Raw genomic sequence first — 6,750 nt, 5'->3', positions numbered from 1 at the left:
AGGTTGACAATGCATTAGAGGGGATTATCTGGCTATGGGCAGTTTGCATTGCCACTCATGTTTGAGTGTTGCATTTTAAACACAAGAAATGAAGAAAGAGGGGGGAAAAAAAACCACTGGCTATATTTACCACTTCCTCTGAAACCAGCATGTAACTTGATACACTACTTAATTGCTCCCCTTTGAATGGTTTGAAAAGGAGGATAAGAGGGAGCCCACAAGGCATTGGGTGTCTCTTGCATGTCTAACGAACAAGCTACCCGCAATTCCAACGCATCTCTTTTTTTCAGGTAAGGTGTATGTGAAACACAGAAAAATGATTATTTTCCGATTCCCCATCTGTTTCTGGTTTCCAGGAGTGGGGGGATGGAAGTCACCATTTTGCAGTTTTTCCTTCATCTCAAGAGCATAGAATCAGTGGGGCTGAAACAAACTTCTCATTTACCATCTAGTGTCATGATCTGCAAAGTACCGTGACTGATTTCATCCGTAATAATACACGGCATTTCCTTGTATGTTCCATGTGAGGCTGTGTGTGCCTGAAACAGTAGTGAATTAGCCCTCTTACGCTGCTATTGCATAAGTATTATCTCCCTCTTGTAGACAAGTCTGTTTCAGAGGTAGGAAAATATCCCCCTGGCTAAAACCTGTCATAAGAAGCTATTAGAGACATTAAGATAGTGATGGAATCAGGGAATGTACTGTCATGAATAAGAAACTGTTTTTGAAACAGCTTAGGATAACAAATGGTCCATTCCAAACATGGCAAAAATGTAACAATGGAATGCCCCAAGGTTCTATATTTGGACCAGTGGTGCATATATTCATCATCTGGAAAAGGGGGGGAGCAGTCAGGTGACAGTTATTTTGGCTCCTCAAGGCTAGAGAAGACTGAGAAACTCGGGAGGAACCTTTCTCAGCCTGGAGCATGGGGGCAGCACTCTGACAGTTAAAATTCATTATTGCTATATGCCCTGCAGAGGAATATTTGAACTACTACTACATATTGCTGGGACCTAAGTTAACTGAAACAACTCAGAAAAAAGAACTAAGCATCACTGTAAGGAGTGCCCTGCTCAGGGGTAGACTAGTGGCAGTCAAAAATAATAAATAATCAGGTGGGAATAGGATAGAAAATATTAAACTATTACACACCATAATGGAATGTCTCAAATACTCCTGAATTCTGGTCACCCAGGGTAAACTTTTCAGAAGTGTCTAAGTCTCGTTTGAAGTCAATGGTATTCCCCCCCCCCCCCAAGTTTTGTGGTGCTTTTGAAATTTTTTATTCCCGTCTCAAAAAGACTAGCAGAAACAGGTTCAGAAATAGGTGGCAAGAATGAGTTGAGGCAGAAAGAGAGACACATCTGACGGAAAAGTGAAAAGTGGGCGTGTTTAATGCAGAGAAGAGGGTAGAATGGAGGCATATGAAATAAAGGGGTCTACAGAAGGGAAACTGAACTCTGTTGTCCTTAGTACAAAAAAGGCAAAACCAGCAAATTCGAAACTGAGAAGGCATAACACAAAACTGCAAAAATCAGCAATTTCCAAACTCCTTGACATAACACAAGCTGTGTGACTTATCGCCACAAAAATGTGTATGCCAGAAGCTTGGTGGGATTCAAAATGGTTAAACACTTATGGGCAATGAAAACAAAATAAGAAAGGATAAAATTATGAAGTTAAGGGATATAAAACAACATTCTTTAAGGCATAATTCAACTGACAGCTGCTTGGGATGAAGAATAAACTCCTATAGGCAAGTTATTACATGCTGGTCTGGTGCAGAATTTCTTGCTCTGCAGCATCCCATTGAGGCAACTCTCAGAGATGAGGACCATTGGTCTCATCCCGAATAGCCCTTCTTGTACCCTTTGCGTTTACCGCATGACTATCTTTCCTCTCCCTTAAACCAAACTGAAGGTCTGTACAGTGCCTGGCTGAGTCAAGCAGTCTCCTTGCCCTAATTTCCCATCTTTTAAGGAGGCCAAGGGGAGTTCTTGGTATCTTGCTTTGGTAAGAATCAGCTAGTAGGTGTTGGCCAGCTACAGTACCAGACTACGCACCCAGTTTGGTCAGTGGTGTCTTAGGGCTTGCCTACACTTATGGCGCAGCTGTAGCGCTTTGTGACAGCCGACAGGAAAGCTCCCCGAGAGGCGGTAGCTATGTTGATGGGAGAGACAGCGCTGTCTACACCAGGGGTTTGGTCAGTGATGAAGCGATGTAGTTATACCAACATAAGTTTGTAGTGTAGACAAGGGCTTGGACAGCTATATTCCTAAAAAATGAAACTCATAGCTGCCATCTTAATTCTATGAGAACAAACAATCTTACTGTTTTTTCTAGCAGGGTTCGCTCCAGTCCTGCTTAAGACAATTGAACAATAGCAGCACTGTCAGGTCTACATTCTGCTTAGTTGTCTGCACTTATGCTGAGCTGGGTTTAGGTCATTGAGGGGTTTCTTAGGTGTCTTGAGCATACAAATTCTCTGTGTGTAATATTTCACATCACAACTGTGCAAATCCGTGCAAGCTGTCCATTGAATGTCAGGTAAATCATAAGTCAAGTGATGCGTAAGACTGTAGTCTTGTCCTCTTTTCAGCTGGTCTTAAGGTTCCTTACAGTGAAGAATTAGCACCATTGTCAAATAATTCTGTTTTCAATTCAATTCACTTTCAATTCTACAAGCTAGTATTCAGAGTAGCAGCCGTGTTAGTCTGTATTCACAAAAAGAAAAGGAGTACTTGTGGCACCTTGGAAACTAACAAATTTATTTGAGCATAAGCTTTCATGAGCTACAGCTCACTTCATCGGATGCTAGTATGTTATACGCTAGCCCGAGGATAAGGAGCAGCTTCCATTCTCTTGTCACATCAGCAAGATGGGCAGCCTGATCTTATGGTCCTAATTCATTTTAAAATCCCGCTATCTTCCTGTGCTCACTGATTCTCTCTCTTGTAAATTGATCCTCTCCTGCTGTCTGCTTTATGTGAAGAGGCATGAGAGAGGCTAAAGTGGGGGAAGCAAAACTGTAGAGTTGCTTTTAACAAATGTCTGTCTTTCCCCCAGGGAAGTCATTTGTTTAAAACAAGGAACCTTTTGTTGTGGCTTCATTTTAATTTTTGCCAGCAGGATAATTATCTGAGGAAGCTCATGGGCCCTGAAGGCACTGTAGGGTTGTCCGGGCCTGCTGCATTCAATGTACCGATGACGTGGTTTGAGCAGAAACGTTTAAAAATACATATTTTTTGGACCAGGCCAACTTAGAACCCTAATTTTGAAAGATCTACACTAGTGCCCATCGTGTAGGTATCTTCGATTGTAAGCTCTTTGGGCAGGGATTGGCTTTGTTCTGTTTGTACAGCACCAAGCACAATGGGATCTTGGACCCTTCAGTACATTTGTGAGAAGCACTGTGTGAAACCCTGTGATAGCCAAGAGAGTTTGACCCCAGCAACGGCAAATGGGACCTGGCTAACTAGCTGGCGTAAGGAGAGAAGAACCAGCCCCTAAAGCTTTCAGGATGAGGATGGAGTGTAGCCAATGCCTTACCTGCCTCTGGAGGTGAACAGGTAGCCAGCACTGTGGCAGAGCTGGGAATAGAACCAGGAGCCCTGAGACCTGTCCTAGGCAGCAGTTCCCGATTACCTTCCCTTGCAGGGGATATCTTGCATCAGACTGTAGACTAGAGATGCACACAAGCCGGATCACTGCAAGCGCTGCACTTGTTCGCTAGCAGCTGCTTTCTGTCCTTATTAATGACAACACATCTGAACAGGAGAATGTGTAGCAGCAGCCACACCTCAGCCCGAAGCAAAGAGGAAGTGCAGTAGCTGATAGGGAACTGCTTGCAGAGGGTGCTGCTGGGTTTTCTCTCTGTTTAGTAAGGGAAGTGTTCCTTCCCACAGAAATTAAGCTGCCCTATAATTAATTCAGTCTTAACATGCGGTACCAGTGAGTGTGAGTGGAGTGCTCCAGGCAGCTGAATGTCTTAACGTGGCCTGGAGGGGAGAATCTGTGGTACTGCAGTGAAGTAAATTTGTGTTCGCTCTGTCAGGTCTCTCTGTGGCCGGTGATCAGTGGCAGTGTTCTTGTGCCATCAGGCTTACAATGAAAGAGTCAACACACTGATGTACTCAGGAAAGGATCGCTGCAAGAGCAGTTTAGCTTGGCATTGCTGAGACCACAGCAGCTTCTAACCACCAGTAGCCTGAAGGGAGAATGGATTTGCTTGGTCCAAGGACATGAGATGCATAGGGTGGGAAATCAAACCTCTGCTAAGCTACAGCTTTCAGCTCTGAGAAGCCTATAGCAGAGGCATTGTTAGCCAAGTCACCCACAGAGGGACAAGGAGCGGTTACACCTGCCAACTTGCCTTGGAAGGCTTTGCATCTTCCCTCTCAAAGCTTAGAGTTAGGCCTCTTGCCTGATTTTAAGAGACATATTTTCCAGCCAGATCATCCTCTGTTACCTTCAGCCCCCTCTAGGGAAACCAGATGTCCCAATTTTATTGGGACAGTCCCAATAATTGGGGCTTTTTCTTATATGGGCACGTATTACCTTCCCACCCCCGCTCCTGATTTTTCACAGCTTCTATCTGGTCACCCTACCCCTCCCAGCACCTAAAGACTCCTGCAGGCTACTAGGGATGCTCTGAGAACAACCCTCCTTGCATGCTGCAGAAATCCAGACTCTCCAGTTAAGCTGGAAATCTGCAGAGCGGGCCAGGAATATGTGAAAGGTAAAGCTGTCAAAGCTTTTTTGGGTCGGGCATTTGTGCAGGCATTTCATCTACTTATCCTCCCCCCCTCCCCATCCAGCAATGCCCATGAATATTAATACTTAGCACTTCTCCAGAGATTTACAAAGGTTGGTCCTGGCTGCTACAGTGCTGGTTGCTTTCGAAATACATATTAAATTAGTAAATAGTCAGCCAGTTCATGGTGTGAGGAAACTAGATTAAGTAGGCTCCTGAGTATCTACTTAAAAGGACCCCATCAATATGACAATCCTGGGTTTAGGCAGTGTAACTGTAGCCTTATTGGTCCCAGGATATTAGTGGGACAAGGTGGGTCAGGTAATATCTTTTCCTGGGCTACCTTCTGTTGGTGAGTTTTTGTCTAGAAGCCTTAAACTGTCTCTACCTTCAAGTGACACCTAAGGTTACTGCAGCTGCATGGACATAGTAGCAAAAATCTCTCTATTAGTCAGCTTGTTTTCTGTGGGCATTTGACCACAGTTGTTATAGTCAGTCATGGTTTCTTCCTTGCTGAAGTGACACTGGGGGGTGGGGGGAAGGGAATGATTACAGACCCTCCCCCACCCCCGTTGTTAATGAAATTTTCAAACACCTTCAGGACATACTCTCTTTAAAGGGGCTGGGAATAGGACTAGCTGAGCCCAGACCACAAATATCTTTAAAGGGCCAGCCAGCCTCGGGACAGCCTGGCCAGTTGCAAAACCCTTGATAATGTCCCTTTGAAGGAGGCAGAAATGACGTCAAATAATCCCACGCTCCAAATCTAGAGGAGAACTGAAAAGCTGAGCTCAGGCATCCCTGGTTCCTGGGTTGGCATTGCTGCTGTCTAAAGCTGTGCGAGGGCTGTGTTCCTGGCACACTCAGGGGTGGAGGTCTTGGCAAGTGAGAGCCAGAGGACATAGTTCTCAATTGCTTTGCTTTTAAGATGTTGTTTATATAGAGGGAGGGGGGATTCCCTCCTGCACTGTGGCCATGTTCTACCAGCGACGCTGGCCCACAGGAGCCATCAAGAGAGCACCAGGCTCGAGAACACCTCACCCCACGAGCATGGGGCTGTTCCAGAGCAGGCCAGGGGCCTGCTCCTTCCCCAAGGGGCCACCAGGTCTGTAGGGTTGTGGCAGCTGGACTGGAAGTTGGGGATGCTTAATGCTGCCCTAACTAGCACTGTGGGGCTGAACTGGGCCCCAGCACTGTGGGGCTTGCCGAGGTGCAAGCCACCTCCTCTCTGTCCCCGTGCCAGGCTCTGAACTGGCCCAGGAATCAATCTGCCCCACAATCTACCCAGGATCCTGAATCATAACATCGACTTGGGTTAGCAAACGTTGCAGCTCCCCTTTAACGCCGTGATGAGCTAGCGCAGCATTGCCCTCCAAGGGCCGGATTCCGATCTCATGCACCAGCCGTTCTGTGGCGTCACCCCATTGATCTCCCTGTGGTTACTCCTGTGAGTGTGGGGGAGTTGGGCTCTGCTAGCCCGATTGAGCCCACCATGAAACCTGTGTCACCGTGCCATGCTGGGAAGCTGTTAGGGGCATTTTGACCTGTTCTTCCTCTCTCCAACCTGCCAGCATTGGAAAGCCATAAATAGGGCCATAGCATGAAACTCCACTGGGATACACTGGGCTGGCTTGCCAGAACAGGGAGAGCAGTAAATATTTTGCACAGAAGAAAAAGAGGGTGGCTATTTTCTGTCATAACTGAGGATGCTTTGGGTCCGATCCTGCACGTGCTTCTGCGAGTAACTGCTCTGCTGATCTCAGGTGTAAATGCTGTTACTTCTGGGCATCAGGAAGTCCAGGACTGTCCCTTCCAGCTATGAAACTGTCAAACTGGGGAGCAGAGCAGGAACTTTTCCTGTTACGTTCACCTGTCTCTGCCCCTTCCCTTTGGCCTTTCACAGCCAAGTCTCCTCTTGAGCCCAGGCACCTCGAATCTGCCAGGTTTCTGGGCCAGATGCGAATGTGGTCGATTGCTGAGCACAGCAGCAATCC

This window comes from Dermochelys coriacea, chromosome 10, assembly GCF_009764565.3.
Source record: "Dermochelys coriacea isolate rDerCor1 chromosome 10, rDerCor1.pri.v4, whole genome shotgun sequence".
NCBI lineage: Eukaryota > Metazoa > Chordata > Testudines > Dermochelyidae > Dermochelys > Dermochelys coriacea.
Note: the sequence above shows the minus strand (reverse complement) of the source record.